At 34.9% G+C, this 18,433-nt stretch overlaps 1 pseudogene; it reads right to left on the bottom strand.

The window, feature by feature from the left end:
- LOC129050023 (U3 small nucleolar ribonucleoprotein protein MPP10-like) overlaps nt 1–18,433 on the bottom strand; it is a 75,479-nt pseudogene that overhangs the window by 45,927 nt on the left and 11,119 nt on the right.

Here is an 18,433-nt window from a genome sequence, read left to right as displayed (position 1 = left end):
ACTCATCAACTCAGGGGGAGGAGGAGTCAGTAGAGAAAGCATTCATGAAAAAAGGTTTACATCTCAGCAATTTCTAGGCACAAAAGACTTATGAAATTCTAATATTTTATTTTGACACAGTTCTTTTTTAGTATTTTGTTAGATACAAATACAGATTTTGAAAAATCATTTTATAATAATTATAGTATTTGCCAATCTGTTTAAACCACGTAAATTCTATGTATAAATAGGTGGAGAGGTAGTCATAATATTGAGGGGCACGTTGCATAGTATCTTGCATCATAGCTCACTATCTTTTACATAATATGCTTTAGTATGTTCAGTAAAAATTTTTAGTAAAGGGCTCAGAAATGATGATAGAGTAATACCAGTCACAGAATCAAGAAAGGCATCTAGTTTTATCTACAAAAGATTTTAGAAATAATCTTGTAACATATCCACTAAACTGAATGATGAACATTAGACCACTTTTTATTCCATTATAATCTTATTTTCTCTCATAACGCTATCCATTAAAGAACAGATTCTATTGTAAAAGCTTCTAAAAAAAGTATCAAATCTTCCTTTGTTCCATTCCAGCTGTGTTTCTCACCTGTTCTGTGCTTGCTAAAAGTAAAATGAGAAAATAAAATGACTATCTAAAGTGGTTTAACAAAAGACTGTATCATAGATCCTGTGAAATCCTTCTTGATTTAAATCCTTTGAGTGGCTGCACATCTTGAAATGGCAAATGAATTGGCCACACAATGTGCACACTATTAAAGGTTTGTTCATGGAGTCTTTTTTTATTTTTTATTTTATTTATTTATTTATTTTTTGAGACAGAGTCTCGCTCTGTCGCCCAGTCTGGAGTGCAGTGTTGTGATCTCGGCTCACTGCAAGCTCCGCCTCCCGGGTTCACACCATTCTCCTGGATCAGCCTCCCGAGTAGCTGGGACTACAGGTGCCCACCACCACGCCCGGCTAATTTTTTGTATTTTTAGTAGAGACGGGGTTTCACCACGTTAGCCAGGATGGTCTCGATCTCCTGACCTCATGATCTGCCCGCCTCGGCCTCCCAAAGTGCTGGGATTACAGGCTTGAGCCACCGCACCCGGCCATGGAGTTTTATCACAGTGATCTGTGGGCATAACATAATCTATACAGTGTTCATTTTTCTCTGAGTTGGTCTAGGCATTCTTTTTCTTTTTTTTTTTTTTTTGAGACGGAGTCTCGCTCTGTTGCCCAGGCTGGAGTGCAGTGGCGTGATCTCGGCTCACTGCAAGCTCTGCCTCCAGGGTTCACACCATTCTCCTGCCTCAGCCTCCTGAGTAGCTGGGATTACAGGTGCCCGCCACCACGCCTGGCTAATTTTTTGTATATATATATTTTTTTTTTCAGTAGAGACGGGGTTTCACCATGTTAGCCAGGATGGTCTCTAACTCCTGACCTCGTGATTCACCCGCCTTGGCCTCCCAAAGAGCTGGGATTACAGGCTTGAGCCACTGCGCCCGGCCCATCTGGGCATTATTAAACCATTTATTCAAACACTATCTTTTCAGTTCTACCTTATAATTTTTATTTCTAAAGCGAAGTGAGCACAGACCAGGTACCTGTACCTGGGTAGTGGTTTTATAGGATACAGTAAAATGCAGGAGACATTGAAAAGCAAATAGGTGCAGATGAATTGAAAACTCTTCCCTCCCCACATCGAAGCCTGGTTGAAGGTTGGCATTTGAACAGAAAACATCTTTATAGACATGAATGGGAAAAGTTAATGCTCAGAGTCCAGAAGTAAAATGCAACCACTCCTACTCACTGCTTCTAGAAATCACTTTATAAGTGATCCTGAGGAATTCTTTCTCTCTCTCTCTCTCTCACTCTCCCTCCTCCCTCATGTCTTCCCTCTCCTAATTCTGGCTGAAACTGGCACCTAAGTCAAATGTAGCTAAGCAAACAGACTAGAGTCTCAGTATGAGACAGATAGATATGTATGCACAATACACATATATACTTACATGTATATATATATACATACTATATATGTATTATTTTTCTCCTAATTCTACCCACAAAAGAAGCACTTATACCTTAAGAGCCATAAGCGAATTTTGTGCCCAGATGGTTTTTAATACCTGTCCCTACTGAAAGGAACAAGAGCCTCTTGGAGCAATGTCTGGTTCCAGGGCTGGGACAAAGAAGGTGCATGATGAAACTGGAACACCTTTTTGTGCCAGAAAGAAAGGGAGTGCTCAGGAAAACAACAGGGACATGTCAAAAAGAAATAGGCCATAGCTTCAAGGGATTCCCACTGACCAAATCCAGGGACAATTTGAGTACCAAAATAAATGAGGATTGCAATGATTGTAACAATTACATAAAATAGGATGATTAAATAAAGTAGGAAAGTATTTGTTTATTATAATAAGCAAACAAACAGATACATGCATACATAAATGGATAAATAGGCAGAAGAGAAAAGAGAACATTTCTTTAAATTAGTATGCCAGCTGACACATGTGAAAGGAAGAGTCATGGACTGGCCGGGTGGAGGGAGGTGGGGCGGGGAATACCATTTGCAACTATGGTGGTAAAGAATAATTTAGGCAAGAAGTATCAGGAGAATACTTATCTTTGGGAAGAGCTGGATGAGAAGCAGGCTGCTTGCATGTTCTCAAAGTATCTCCTCAGACTGCTATTCATTACAAGGAGAAAAGTACTAACTAAACAGTGAAGAATGCAAATGACACTTTCACCTTTTGCTGCAAAGTAACCTCACCAATAAGAGGCATGTAGATGTCTTGCATTTGGGGACTATGGTACCCCAAGAAGGACACCACATCACTGCTGCATTATTCCATTTGCAGCTGTATAACCGAGTCTAATCATGAGAACACATCAATCAAGCTCAAATGAAGAAACATTCTGTAAAATTACTAGCCTGAATTTTTCAAAACTCCCAATGCCTTGATAAAGAAAGGCAGAGAAATGCTGATAGAATAAAGAAGGTGAAAGAGATATAAAAACTAAATGCAGTATGTGATTCTAGACATGGAATACGGACTACATAGATTAGATGAAAATATTACTTCAGTGTTAAATTTCTTGAATTTTATTATCTTCAGATGCTTATTTGAGGATATTTAATTCAGTCTGGAGAGTTTTATTGCAGTTTATCTTTCTTCCTAGTTGGTTTGGGGGGAAGAATTTCTTCAGCTGAAATGTTTTGACTCATATTTTCTGTTTTCTACAGTAGCTTTTATATTGCAGTTTTTGTAGTTATGTTTTTTATTCTGTTCCCAGGTATCATAGAAATGCAGTTCCTAGTTCCAGAGCATCCTTTTCTATAAATAGAGTAAAATGCAGTTTATTTAATAAGAGATATTGGTACTTTGGGCAGAAAGGGAGTGGTAGGCACGTGGTACTTCTCTTTCATCTGGACATATTCCTTAATTTTACTTCCTTTTTTTCCTTTCTGTGCCATGACTCCTGATCAATCAAACAGACAACTGAAATTATTTGCAGATCTGAAACATTTTATTATTTCTGTTACCAGATTTGTAGCTCTCCAAAGCATGTTTAACCTGTGCACAGTCTAATTTTCACTGCTGGTATTGACAGAAAAAAATATTTCAAAAATGGAAGCTGAGGTTTGTAATATAGTGTAGTTATATAATGGCAATGGCACTATTTCTGCTTTTCCTGTGCTTTGGGTCTACCTGAACAGTAGTGTGCACTTGCTGTGAATGGTAGAGCCCACCTACATTAGATTGATGATTTATTGTTGAAGTCAAAAAACTAGTGAAATTTTACTGAGTAGACTCTTGATCAGCAGGGTAGCAGATGTCTCCCAGAATATTTTCCTTCTCAAATTTACAGGGCTTCTACCTTTCATAGAAAACCATCCTCACCTGTGACTCATGTGACTTATCTTTGGGTATTGCCTCCTCTTGGCAATCTTTGGGACTACCTCAAAGCAGAATTAATCCTACCCTGCTTAGTGTTCCCTCGACTCTTCTTCTGTTACATGGTAGTCCACTGGTGTCTCAAAAGGTCTGTACATTATCAGACTGTGAGCTCCCTGCTCCCTCAACCAGATAGAGATTGAAGAGGACACCATCTCTTTCAACTAAATGGTGTGAGGCCATTACAAATGGCCAATATTTGTAGGCCACTACATATGGGCTACTACTCACTTGTGTTTTAGCCCAGCCCTTGAGTTTGTAAAGTGCGTTGGGTTAAATTTGTAGTTACACAATTTAGCCGAGTGAAGCTTAAATGTTCTGTGTAGAGCAGTGGGAGAAATATGTTCTTGTTATTTTTGCTGTTCCTGAAACAAAAGAAACAGAAAAGGGAGAAAAGAGGTGAAGAATAAATAAGAAAGAGAAGTAGAAATGCAGTCTGCAACAGACGACGGCAGACTGAAGCTAGAATCCAGACCAGGCCAAGGAACTTTATGATTTTAAGGAGGATGGCTAACACACAACTTGAGGTGTTGGCAGTGCTACAGTGGTCAGTTGTATACATTTTTCTGGCCCTCAAAAACTTGAGTAAGTTCAGTTAAAACACACATAGCATGAGTAAGAATTTTGATTTTATGAACACTAAGGAAAATGCTGTGTTTGTTACATGATAGGCCAAAATAATTAGAAAAAGAACCCTACACAGAACAGTTGCATAATTTTGAAACGAAGTTAAATCAGAGGAAGTGGGAAGTGGGGGGGGGGTAGGAGGAGAATGACCACAAAATTATAAGCCTACAGATAATTTGGAAAAATCCTGAGGAGGATTTTTAAGAAAGTGTTCAGTGAAAGCTTGGAGCAATCTCATCCAGTGTTTAAGAAAAAAGGATTTCCTTGCTGATTTCTATGATGTGTTTTTATTCATACACAGGTACAGCACCTATGTAGCACGTAATAGGCTATTTACTTAGATAGCAGGTGAGCCCAAATATAATACCTGTACTTTAGCTGTTATCTTTAGAAATAAACATCTAATAGGATCTATTTTGGCACTGCAATGGAAACTATCAAAATTGGAAAACTACTAAGTAAGTGTTCAACAATAGAGAAATGACTAAACAAATTACAGTATATTTGCTCTATTTTGTACATGTCACAATCATAAGATTGAAATCCATCTATATAAGCTGACATGTTAAGTTCCCTTACACATAATGCCATGTGACAAAAAAATATGTTGCCCTACTATACAACTGCCCTACTTATGCAAATGTTCAGAAAACTATGTATTAACAACAATTGCCCCCAGTTGAAGGATTTGATTGGAGGGAAAAAAAGCAGATCTTCATTTTCCTCTTCCTATCCTTTTATGTTACACAAAATTTTGTCATGAGAATTTATATATATGCACACAATATTAATATATTTATATTAATAGTTATCTTATTAACATATTAATATATTTATATATTAATATATTTATACCAATACTTATATAATCAATGTATTATTAATATATTTATATTTATATAATTAATATATTGTATAATGAATATATTAGTAATATAATTATTGTTACATTAATATTTTAACATATTAATACATACATTAATACATGTACACTATAAAACAGAACATCTGTTTTTGGAACATGGTTAGTTGAGCTAATTCAAAATGCTTTCTGTTACAATTAACATGGTGGAGAATTATAAAACTTGTGCATAGTGCTGGGAGTTCACAGAAAAGAAATGGAGATGGCAACCCATAGATATTGTGAAAAAATGGAAAGAGGTGAGAACCATATAAGGTAAACTTTGTTGGACTTATGATTCAAAACTGGCTCTCAAAAATATAGGTTTGGAAGTCTCCTTTTATTCAACTTTACTGCAGAATTTCAGAAGGTGACATTCACTAATTCTACTTGCACAGTTCAGCAAGTTTTGATAAAAGCATAGTTACATAGGCCCTACCACATTCAACCCTTACAACAATCCCAGCCAGAAACTCCTCTGGTGCCCCTACATAGTCAATTCCTTTCTACCATGCCCAGCTTCTGTGCCCAGGCTGGAGTGCAGTGGCACGATCTCAGCTCACTGCAACCTCCGCCTCCAAGGTTCCAGCCATTCTCCTGCCTCAGCCTCCCAAGTAGCTGGGACTGCAGGTGCCCACCACCACGCCTGGCTAATTTTTGTATTTTTAGTAGGGACAGGGTTTCACCATGTTGGCCAGGCTGGTTTTGAACTCCTGACTGGGAATCTTTAAATGAATTTTTGTCCTTATAGTTTTGTGTTTTCTAGAATTTCATATAAAGGAAATCATACATGAAGAAGTAAGTAAAAATCTAACATTTTTATTAGCATAATGCATTTTAAAGTAAGTCTTGTCTTTATATGTATTAGTACTTCATTACTTTTTTTTTTGGTTAAATAGTATTTCATTGCATGGATATGCCCCAATGAGTTTATTTATTTACCAATTAATGGACACTACAGTTGTTTTCAGTTTGGGGTTGTTCCATAGAAAATTGCTATAAACATTCATGTACAGATACTGTAGAGACTTACATTTTTATTTTCCTTGGTAAAAACCTGGAAATGGAATTCCTCAGTCATACAATAAGTGCATGTATGAATTTATAACATAAAGTGCTAATCTGCTTTCCAAAGTGGCTATAGTAATTTACATTCTCATCAAAAACATATGAGCGTTGGGTTGTTCATCCTTACCAGAACATGGTTTTGTTATCTTATCTTTATTTTTATTTTAAATGCTCCAATAAATAGTGATATTTCCTTAAGATTTTAATTTGCATTCCCCTAATGATTAATAATGTTGATCATCTTTTTGTTTGTCATCACTATCATTGTTTTTTGGTGAAGTGTCTTTTCAAATATTTTACCTAATTTTTTTAACCAAATTGTTTGGCTTCTTGAGTTGTAAGAATTCTTTGTATATTCTGGATACAAATTCCTTATCTGATATATGATTCGCAAATATTTTCTCCCACTCTGTGGATTATCTTTTAATTTTCTTAATGGTGATTTTTAACAGCAGGAGTTCTTAATTTTTATAAAGTCCAATTTTTCTATTTTTAATTTTTATTATTTATCCCATTTTCTTGCCTTATCTAAGAAATCTTTTCCTAACCATGTTCATAAAGATTTTCTCAAATATTTTCTTCTAGAAGTTCTAGAGTTTTACATGTTACATTCAGGTCTCTGATCTATTTCAACTTAATATTTCTTATAACAAGAAAGGTGAAGGTCAAGACTCATCTTTTTTCATATGATCACCAAGTTAATCAAGCATCATTTGTAAAAAACTCTCTTCTTTCACCATTGAGAATCAATCACTGTAGAATACTAGTTGACTATATATGTGCGGATCCATGTTTAGACACTATATTCTGTTCCAAATTATTCTGTACATTTCTATACTTTATCTCAACGCAATCTTATCTTACTATAGCTTTATAGTGTGACTTTAAGTCAAACCGTATGAATCCTCCACATTTGTTCTTTTAAAATATTGTTTTAGTTATTCTCAAGGTTTGCATTTTCATATAAGTTTTCAAATCAGCTTGTCAATTCAACAAAAATACCCGATGGGATTCTGATAGGGACTGAATTGAATTTATAAATTAATTTTGGGTAGAATTGAGATTTAAATACTATTCAGTCTTTTATTCCATAAACATAGTGTATCTCTCCATTGCTTTATTTTTATGTTGATTTTTTATCAACGATCTTTAATTTCCAGCACACAAACCTTGCTTATATTTTACTAGATCTATTCTGAATAATTTCATGTTTTTGATATATTGCAAATGGTATTATGTTTTTTAATTTCAATTTTCAGTTATTTTTAGCTCATCTACAAGGGTGTGATTATACATATATAAACATATATATAATATAAACATATATTACATATATATGCTGACATGGCATTCTCTGATCATAGAACTTTCACGTTTAAATCAGTTTAGCATTTTTGTAGCCTTTTTGAGATTTTCTAAATAGCTAATTATAACATCTGTTAATAAAGACAGTTTTGTTTTTCCCAGTTTGCATGCCTCTATCTCTTTTTCTTCCCTTATTATTTTCACTAAGACCTCAGCCTAATGTTGAATAGAAATGGTGAGAAAAGACATCCTTACCTAGTTCTCAACCTTAGGGGGTACTCATCAGTCTTTCAAAATTTAGTATTATATTCACTGTAGGTTTTGTCAACTTGAAAGTGTTCCTTATCTTTCTGATTTGCTAAGATCTTTATAACTGTAACTAACAAATGTTGAATTTTATCAAGTGCATTTCTGCATGTATTGAGATCCTCCAGGTGCTTGGATGTCAGTGCTCCTGTTGCAGGGCCGGGCAATAAGATCTGTATGTGCTTTCAAGCAAAAAGCTGAATCTAAGCTGTCTACATAGGCCCAGGAATAAATGCAGCACCCTCAGTTGACAGGGACTAGAAAATTCCTCCTCTCCAGTTGGAGACATGACAAGGAATCTTGGTTCTGCTCTGATTCTGGACACCAAGCAGATAATCAAACCTCAAGCAGATTTTGAACTCTAATCTGAAATACAATGATAATAATAGAGTTCCTGATTTCAGACATTAACATCAAAGTTGTTTTTGAGTTCATTATAGAATCAAAGGCTAAAGGTTCTGAAGAGACATTTCTGCCATACAGGCCACATGATATCTTTAGTTGAGAATAATGGAGAGAATAACTCTCCTAAACTCTTCTTACTGTATTGACATTTAAGTAGAATATATGACAGAGTATATATTTTTTTCATTCATTCAACAAATATTTATTGAATGTGTCTGTTAGGGGTCCAAGCATTTTTCAGACTCTGATATGATGAAAGGAAAACCTGAAAAACCATGTCTTGTTCCAAGGGGAGATTATTATTATTATTTCCATGGTACTGCAGCCAAATGTGTTCATCTTATTAGAGTACATATTGACTGAGTATAACATGATAGCCTCTCTTAGGATATACAGTACTTTTATATCCTAAAATGTTTGTGAGACCTTTTCTAAATAATCACTAATAAACTAAAATATATACATATATGATTTTATATATATATATATCTTCACTTCATTATTATTTTCAATAATAATATAAAAACTGGCTTTGTTCTTGGAAGTTACTTTGCCTTGTAATGTTTCTGCATTTATTTATCCTCTATACACCTCTTACTAGATAGAATTATGCTGAGTTGCTACAAATGAAATAAGCCAACTTCTATACATTATTTGTTTTGTCAAATAACACCATGTTCAGTCGTTGCAATGTATCTATTCTTCTGGGGTTATTTTAAGATACATACTTCAGTTTATATCGATAACACCATACTAATCATTTCATAAAAATATATGAAATTTAATTGCTGATATTCAATATTAGACATATTTTATGCTATTTTATCCACCAAAGTAAAGCCTCCTCCTAGTGCAAATCTGAGTAACCACCATTCCCCTCTGCTATCAAATATTTCCAAATTAATTACAGTTATTTCAATGTTTTTGCCCTATTTTGATTTGTTCAACTATTTAATTTCAAATTAAACTCATTTTACCTAAGTTACAAACTAAGTAGATGTCTAGATTTGTTGTTTCCAGATTTATTTCAGACATTAAGAAAGCTACATTCGGTCTTTAATATACTTAACAGAACAAAACTCAAGTTGTTGTTTTGCTAATTATTCTCTATATAGATTAAAACATTAATCCCTGTTAAAATCATGCTATTTAGTACTAAGTTTTGTTGGATGAAGGGAGGATCAAACTGGGGCATGTGATTTTTTTGACATCAGAGTTAACTGAGTGAGTGGCTCTGAATTGCTCATTAGGTGTAACTTTCCTCTAACACTGTTACATGCCAGCTTCCGGTAGGAGTGCCTTCTCATGGAGAGGGTGGTTATTCATCAGTCAAGAGGATTTAAGTGTGTATAATCACCAGCTAGCACATTCAGTATGCAACAGGCTTCCTTCTGCCTTCGTGTGTAATAGTGGTCTTTAAAGCTGGAGCTTTTGCTGAATGTTGTTGATATATTACAACAATATCCAGAAAATGCAACTCTATTTCCTCACTAATCCAAAGTGGACAATGGAATATTTCTAAATTAATAAGAACACTGAAAACCACAAACATTTAATTCCAAAATCTTGTTGCTGACATTAGGATACATGTAAAAATTTAATCCAAGTTCAACTTAATTGCTTCCAACAGTTTTTGTTTGGTTGCTGTGGAGTTTTATAGGAAATTCAGATAGCTATAGGTTTCCCGTATAAGTTCTCTTCAATAATTTGATTCTTGCCAATAATAAATCTGTCCATCATGGTAAGTGATGCTTTTGTTATTCACATTGCCTTATGTTTATTTCACACAAAACTCTATTTGTATATCTCCACTGAAGTCCTTGGTAATTTTTGATTGTCCATTAAATTGTGTTTTAAAATTGGCATTGAGTTTCAAATCATACTGTCTAAACTGCCAGTGGTAAGACACTCACTGTTTATTTTAAAGCCGTGATAAATATAATTCACTTTTCTGCTAAATGGACTCAGTTCCAAGTAGAATTACAAAGGATACCAAAATGTCTTTCAAATAAACTTTGTAGTAGAGAACAAAGTAAACAATCCTTGATAAGAATCAAGAAATTTACATTATCCTCCTGGCCAAGCAACCACCTGCCTATAATTTTGTAAAACAAAGTTGGCTTCATTGATGTCTCTCTCCTTGTCAGTAAAGTAAGAGAGAAATAATTGAATTCATTATTCTCCCTATCAGTAAATAGTTTATTACTTTTAAAACCTAATTTCCTTAAACTTTGAAACTATGACTTTATGATTATTGTCTTCAATTATTGGTAATACTTTGAATAATTTAAAAATGCTAGGCAAGGCATGTCCATTGTACTCATTTTATGCCTCAAAAATATTCACAGTTGATGGATTGTCGTATTTAGGAAAACATGCATAGCTTTAAGTATAAAAATGCAATGTCAATTTGAGGGTTTTTTGTTGCTGTTTCTCGTCATAAGTTCACCTGTAAGATCTTACTTTCAATGTAGCATAGTATCATTGACTTTACTTATGTCTGTTATTTTTCATTTTTCACTGAGCATACAATATATCTAATTCTTCAGTGTCATTATTGTTTATTATGTCAGGTAGCAATGCTGATCATTTAGGGTTTGGAATTTTTCAAAGCCTATAGCATTTTGAAGTCAATGCCGTAGGCTTTCAGGATAACAAATGAAACAGCAAAAGGACTCATTTTCCATTTGATGTCTTATAAATATAATTATATAAGGAAATTCCCTTTATCCATTATAGGATTCTGCCCTCAGAAATGTCTCTGTTTCCAGAGATTTTCAGAGCAAATGGCCTGCAAATGAAAATCTCACTTAATACAAACATGCTTCCAAATGTTTTAGACATGTTACCAATTTTAGTTCAAATTTAATATTTTAATAATTGTGTTATGAATACTAGTACTAAAGCATCAATTATACATCAGTATTAGGGTCTATGCTGGAAACACAGTGCATATATAGGCCAGATATTCTTGAAAAACCACATAATAGTAGAGCTTATGCTTGAATAGTTTAAGACCTTCTGGGAAAAATAAACCTGATAAATTAAAATTTGCATACATTTATGAAAGTCTCTAAGGAGATTTTGCCCATTAATAGACTTAAAAAAAAGACAGCATACCTCTTGTATGAATAATAATTGGTGATGTACCGTGACATTTTTCTTTTAGGGTTTTCTTTTTTAAGTTTTTTTAAAATTGTACTTTATGTTCTGGGATACATGTGCAGAACGTGGAGGTTTGTTACATAAGTATACGTGTACCATGGTGGTGTGCTGCATCTATTAACCCATCCTCTAAGTTTCCTCCCCTTGCCCTGATGTGTGTTGTTCCCCTCCCTGTGTCCATGTGTTCTTATTGTTCAACTCCCACTTATGAGTGAGAACATGCAGTGTCTGGTTTTCTGTTTCTGTGTTAGTTTGCTGAGGATGATGGCTTCCAGCTTCATCCATGTCCCTGCAAAGGACATGATCTCATTCCTTTTTATGGCTTCATAGTATTCCATGGTGTATATGTACCACATTTTCTTTATCCGGTCTATCATTGATGGGCATTTGGGTTGTTGGTTCCATGACTTTGCTATTGTAAATAGTACTGCAATAAACATACATGTGCATGTGTCTTTACAGCAGAATGACTTATATTCCTTTGGGTATATACCCAGTAATGGGATTGCTGGGTCAAATGGTATTTCTGGTTCCTAGATCCTTGAGGAATTGCCATACTGTCTTCCACAATGGTTGAACTGATTTATATTCCCCACCAACAGTGTAAAAGTATTCCTATTTCTCCACAACCTTGCCAGCATCTATTGTTTCTTGACTTTTTAATAATTGCAACTCTGACTGGTGTGAGATAGTGTCTCACTGTGGTTTTGATTTGCATTTCTCTAATGATCAGTGATGTTGAGCTTTTTTTCATGTGTTTGTTGGCTGTGTAAATATCTTCTCTTGAGAACTGTCTTTCAGTGAATTTTTATTTACCTTCCTTTAATTTCCAGAAACTTTTCCAGATTACTTCCCTGATTGTTTTGTTGATATGTTGCTTTACTGAGAGTAATATATATGTTTAGAGATATTTTTGTATGCATGTAATATTTCTTTCGATACTTAGACCATTTCTAATTTTATGATTTACTGATATTGACTCCCTCTAGCTCAACTGTGGTTATAGCCAATTAGAGTAATTCCAATCTCTTCCCATCAACATTCATCAACTACCTAAGGGTTATCTCATCTCAGCCTCCTTCACTTTTCCTGATGCTTGTTTTTCAAAGTTGATACCACTAGTTTGTTGCCAGTTTTACTTTTATTTTTTTCAACCTGCAGTTCCCTGGTTGTTTTGTTTGTTTTTGCTAATATTTCCACATATAAGTAAATCAAGGTCTATTTTTACTAAAACCATAACTTCTAAATTGAGGTAATGGATAACAGGAATGATTTCAGAATAATTAACTGGAATTAATATCTACAAACAATATCCATCATCTGAATTCATAGCTTCTTAGGTGTTATATCATCTTAAAAAGTAACTGATTTGGTAAACATCTACAAAAAATCCTGCATTATACTTAATGGTGTGGAACTGGAAGTGTTTTTGCTAGGTTTAGAAGCAAGTCTAGGATGCCCTCTCTTATAACTCCTATCCCACATTTTATTGGAAGAAATAGCTGATGTAATATGTGAAAAAGAAGGAAAATGTTTATAGATTGCAAAGGAATGAAATAAAATGTCTTCCTTTGTAGATGACATGGCTTGCCATGGAGAAAATTCCAAAGAAATGTTAAAAAATAAAAATACCACTAAGATCAATAAGGTCAATAGGATACAAAGTTAATATATAAAATAAATTTCTTTCCTATATTCCATAAACAAACATTTCAGAATTTTAAAAAAGAATGACGCAATCACAATAGCACCAAAAAACTTTCTCGTTAGCACCAAAAAATGAATTACTTATGTATAAATATATAGAGAGTCTATATGTAGAAATCTACAAAACATGATAAAAGACTAAAAGAAGATCTAAATAAATGGAGAAATATTCCATATTCATGGACTGGAAGACTCAATATTGTTTGATGTCAACTAAATATATAGATTCAAAATAAAAGCAATAAAAAAATTGTATTTAATAGCTCTTAGCAAATTGATTCTAAAGTCTATGTTGAAAAGAAAAAGACCTAAAGTAGGCAAGACAATACTGAAGAGAAACAAATTTTGAAGACTCATGCTACCTGGTTTTAGTATTTAGTATAAAGCTACCATAATCAAGACAGCATGGTATTGGTTAAAATAAAATACACAGATCAGTGGAAGAGAAGAGACAGTCTAGAAGGAGCACACACAAATATAGTCAGCTATCTTTGAAAAAGGTGAAAAGACAACTCAATGGAGAAAGAATTATATTTTCAACAAATGATGCTGAAGCAGATACACATCTGTAGGAAAAAAAAAAACCTAGCAGCAAACCTTATACATGTTGCAATAATCAACTCAGAACAGATCACAGATCTAACTGTACAATATAAAGCTATAAAAATTCTAGAATAAAATCCATGAGAAAAATCCACGTGAACATGGGTTTGGTTATGCTTTTAGCTTTAATACCAAAAGCACAATTTGTGGAAGAAAAGTTTGATGTTGGACTCTATTCAAACTAAAAGTGCCTGTTCTGTGAAAGACAAGTTAAGAAAATGGAAACACAAGCCACAAACTGGGAAAAAATGTTTGCATAGCAAAAATCTGATAAAGGACTGGTATTCAGCATATACAAACACTTCTTAAAAGTCAACACTAAAATAACAAACATCCTAATTTAAAAATGGGCAAAAGATCTGAACAGACATCTTACCCAGGATGATATACAGATAACAAATAAGCACATGAAAATACACTCTAATAATCTGTCATTAAGGAATTGCAAATTAAAACAACAACCAGATATGCACTTATCAGAATGGCTAATATCCAAAAAACTGAAAATACCAATTGCTGATGATGTGGAACAACAGGAAATCTCATTCCTTGCTGATAGTAATGTAAAATGATACAGTCACTTTGGAAAACACAGCGTGGCAGTTTCTAACAAAGGTAAACATAGTATTATCATTTGACCCAGCAGTCATGCTTCTGGGTATTTACTGAATGTTTTTTAAACACATGATCACACAAAAACCTGCAGGTAAATGTTTATAGTGGCTATATTTATAATAGCCAAATTTGGGATCAACTAAAATGTTCTTAATTAGGCAAATAAACACACTATTATACTTTGATGCAATGGAATATTATTCAACAATAAAAAGTAAGGAGCTATCAAACCATGTAAGCACATGGCTAAGTATTAAAGTACATATTGTTAAGTGAAATAAACCAGGTTGGGCCGGGTGCTCATGCCTGTAATCCCAGCACTTTGAGAGGCCAAGTCGTTTGGATCACGAGGTCAGGAGTTCGAGACCAGCCTGGCCAACATGGTGAAACCCCATCTCTACTAAAGATACCAAAAATTAGCTGGGTGTGGTGGCGTGTGCCTGTAATCCCAGCTACTCTGGAGGCTGAGGCAGAAGAATCGCTTGAACCTGGGAAGTGGAGGTTGCAGTGAGCCGAGATAACGCCATTGCACTCCAGCCTGGGCAAAAAGAGCAAAACTCCATCACACACATACACACACACACAAATAAAATAAAATAAAAATTATTTAGAGGTCAAGGGCATCCCTGGATAGAATGCAGAATGTGACAAAAGGATCTAACTACATTACAAGCTCTCCGAGGGTGGGGAGGATGGGAGTGCTGAAGTAAGGAAGTGCTAAAGCAAAGCAAAGCAAAACAAAACAAAACAAACAAAAATACCCAAAATGCTCAGTGATGAGGATATGTCAGGGACAAAGAAACCAACTGAAGGAGTTCTCAACAAAAGCTATAGCAATTTGAGCAACAGAAAAAAATACAGTAGTATTGGATTATGACTCAAAGTATAAATAACTATGAATTCATACAAACAATAAATGATGTGTAAATAAATAAATGGGAAAAACGGATAAATATTCTGGTCAGAAGAAGTCCAAATAGCTTATGTGGATACTCTGCCCTCAGTGAGATACGGCATAACTCCTTGTTTTTTAAGTATGGGCTGTGCATAAGGACCTCTTTCCAAAGACTGCCATATGTGAGAGTTAATATTGAGTGTCAACTTGATTGAATTGAAGGATGCAGGGTGTTGATTTCTATGTGTGTCTGTGGGGTGTTACCAAAGGAGATCAGCATTTGAGTCAGTGGGCCGGGGAAGGCGGACCTGCCCTTAATCTGGTGGGCACAGTCTAATCAACTGCCAGCAAATATAAAGCAGGCAGGGAAACATGAAAGGAGAGATGGGCCTAGCATCCCAGCCTACATCTTTCTCCCGGGCTGGATGCTTCCTGGCCTCGAACACTGGACTCCAAGTTCTTCAGGTTGGGGACTCAGACTGGCTCTCCTTGCTCCTCAGCTTGCAGACAGCCTGTTGAGGGACCTTGTGGTCACGTAAGCTAATACTTAATAAACTCCCCTTTATATATATGTATAGCTATCCTACTAGTTGTGTCCCTCTAAGAGAACCCTGAATATACCACATGAAAACTGAAAAAAAAAAAATCGAGTAACTTTGCAGTGGAGAAATTTGACAAACACTACCCCAGCCAAGTAATCAAAGTGAAAATCAACAGCGATATGCCTTGTTGATAATATGTCATTGAAATGGTGTGATGAAATGGCACTTCTCCACTGTGGTCTTCTCCAGAACACATGACGTCAGTCTAATCATGAGAGAAACATCAATCAAATCCCAGTTGAGGGTCATTCTACAAAATACCTAACAAGGACTTCTCAGAACTATCACGGTCATCAATAACATGAAGACTGGCAAAACTGTCACAGCCAAAAGGAGCCTATAGAGACATGACAAACAAATGGAACATATTATTGTGGTTGGGATCCTGGAACAGAAAGAGGATACTAGAGAAAAACTAAGGAAATCTGAATAAAGTGTGGGCTTTAGTTAATAATATATCAATATTGATTCATTAATTGTAAAAAATGTACCATATTAATGAGAAATGTTAATAATAGGAGAAATTTGATGTGGGCTGTATAGAAGTCTCTGTACTATCTTAGTAATTTTTTGGTAAATCTAAAACTATTTTAAAATTGGAAGCTTATTAAAAATAAATTTAAAATATGATTGATAATTAAAGTAGTATAATTATGCAGCTGATGTTATAATTAAACTAGTAAGAAGAGTATAATTAGATTCATGTGTACTGATATGGAAGAAAGCCAAAGATACATTATGCTAAAAAAAGCAAATTGCAAAAACATCGATTGCTGTGACCCACTTTATGCAAAAATGTGAACACATACGCGTACACCCAAATAGTTGAAGAGTACACACTAAAGTATGGTTACTTTAAAGATAGCAGTAACATTGACGTGGTGGTAGAAAATGGGGTGAATGTGGGCATAGGCCTTTTTTTCTATACATTTCTCTTATTTGAATATTTTATAACAAACATGTATTTGTAGATACGTGTAAGTTATTTATGATTTAAAACGCTTTTCTTAGATATATTTTAACTTCTTTTTGCTACCAAGCCTGCCTTAATCCATTATTCCCTTTCATTAATGTAACATCAAGTGTCTTCTCCAATGCTTCTTTTTGCTAGGCACGTAAACAAGAATAAGTTTCTCCCAGGTTAAAGAGGAAGATAACAAAACAAAATAAAACAAAAAGCTACCTTATGCCTTTCAGTTACCCTGTATTTTTTTTCTGCCAAATTTCCTGAAGGTGTTGTCTATGGTCATTATTTCTAGTTCCCCATGTAGTTTTCTCTGTCAGTTCACCACAGGCTGTCTTCTGCCTTTACCTCTCTACTCAGTCCAGTGTATGGCAACCTTCCTGACAGTATGGTGGAGAGGGTAAAGCTCTGGGCAGATTTGGGCTCTGTGTCTGAGAATTTGCATATTTTATTTTACTTTCCTAATCTCAATTTCCTTATGTCTAAAATGAGGACAATATCCTTCTTGCTAACTTCTAGTATAGAAACTGATACATAACATATTTTTAAAAATATTGATCAGATGATCTAAAAAGCAATCTCATCATAGCATCATGGCAAAGATGTAATCCCTCATCATCTTTCCTCTAGATTCTTGCGGTGGTCTACTAGTGTTATAGATGAACTAACCTCCCTAAAGAGTCTCAGTGTGTCTGCCCTCACAACCCTTCAAATCTCTGTCAACACAATATCCAGAGTGGGCCCACTGAAGCTTAAAATTGTGCATGTCTCCTCTCCTCAGAACCTTCCAGAGCTTACTATTGCACAACAATGTGTTTGTGTAGTATTTGTATGGCATGTGTATATGTGTCTGTGAGAGAGAATGTGTATTTGTGGAGGTAATCCTAGGAATCAACAACACTGGAGTGGAAAAGTATGGCATGGAAGAAACGAAGCCAATAAAGTTTTGTTATCAAGCAGCGTACTGCTGTGGGCACCAGGTGCCTAGGCTCAGTAGGAAACTCAGAAGGATAGGGTGAATATGACCCAGAGGAGTTCCAACCAAGGTTCCAAGAAGCTGAGAATTTGGTCCACATTATCTGGCAGTTATTGGTTGATGGCTGCCTTGGGGAAGGATGTGGAAAGAATGCATTAGTTTCTAACATGCCCAATCTACTTTATCTTTAAGCCTGGAAAACTGCAGCAGCCAAAGAGAGTGCTCAGTTGAAGAGTTGTCAATAGGAGCATACCCAAGAATGGTGAAAGCCAAGGAGATATGGATGGGTTGCTGACAGCATCTACTAAAATGTCTTTTTTTTCAAATATCTAATGTATTTGTATTTCCTT

Source organism: Pongo abelii, chromosome 16 (assembly GCF_028885655.2).
Source record: "Pongo abelii isolate AG06213 chromosome 16, NHGRI_mPonAbe1-v2.0_pri, whole genome shotgun sequence".
NCBI classification, from domain to species: Eukaryota; Metazoa; Chordata; class Mammalia; order Primates; family Hominidae; genus Pongo; species Pongo abelii.
Note: the sequence above shows the minus strand (reverse complement) of the source record. Positions and strands in the feature narration are given on the sequence as shown.